The sequence below is a fragment of the Limulus polyphemus genome, unplaced genomic scaffold (genome assembly GCF_000517525.1).
Source record: "Limulus polyphemus unplaced genomic scaffold, Limulus_polyphemus-2.1.2 Scaffold1819, whole genome shotgun sequence".
Taxonomy (NCBI): domain Eukaryota; kingdom Metazoa; phylum Arthropoda; class Merostomata; order Xiphosura; family Limulidae; genus Limulus; species Limulus polyphemus.
The window spans coordinates 134,970-135,949 of record NW_013667429.1 but is presented as its reverse complement, the minus strand read 5'-3'; positions in this window follow the sequence as shown (position 1 = coordinate 135,949).

Here is a 980-nt window from a genome sequence, read left to right as displayed (position 1 = left end):
CTGTATATATTGGGATGAATGTATTTAGCCTGTTTCACAAAGTTTATTCTGATATTTTGCAAATGGTTCAAACTCAGTAGTGACAACAATAAAACCCATATGTTGGATATATATCAGTTAGACTCTTTTAATTCTAACGCAATAACAACAGAAGTGTGGGTCTTACTACAAAGCAAAGATTGTAAGAAGGAAAAATATAAAATTATTTTGTGGTACTAATAGTATTATGTACAAATCACACAAGTTTTTCATTCTAAATACTGAATCATATTATTATTATTATGAACTAAATATAAAACTATGCTAAATTATTGAGCTTAAAACTACAAATTTAAATTCAAAAGAAGATAAAAAATCACAGACTCTTTCAGTTCAAAGTCCTAAGTCTAATTCATGTAAGACTTTGCACTCGCCACTCAGTAACTCTTAACCCTAACAATCGTGGATCAACTTCTTTCCTAAGAAATATATGTATTGTTAGTTAATTTTTCAATATAATGATTAATATAAACAGATATACCATGCAGCATGACTTAAGCTACTATATAATAAAAATAAAAGTCACGTATATCCCATGCAGTTTTCCAGAAGCAACTTTCCTAATGCTTACAGAAAAGCCCTATTGGCCAGTACTAAATACAACCTCTATATAAAATGGCAGTTACTATAATAAGCACCACCCACATTCATATTGTAAAATCCAGAGAACAATGTTTCATCACGTGCTTTCCTTATCATTCTATGATTTGTCAAATGGGAGATACAGCAATTGGAATAATTGGTACTGAAATTGACACTTTCGACTAGGATTGGCTAAAAGTTTTACAACTGAGGTTTAACACGCCCAGATGCAGTTTTATAAAAAAAAAAACAGACTAGAAAAAGGTTTAGATACCAATCATAGATGGCAGAACCAGTGCTGAGGTGAAAGGAAATATCTTTTAAAAATTGTTTGAAAAAAAACATTTCTTCTTAGAGGG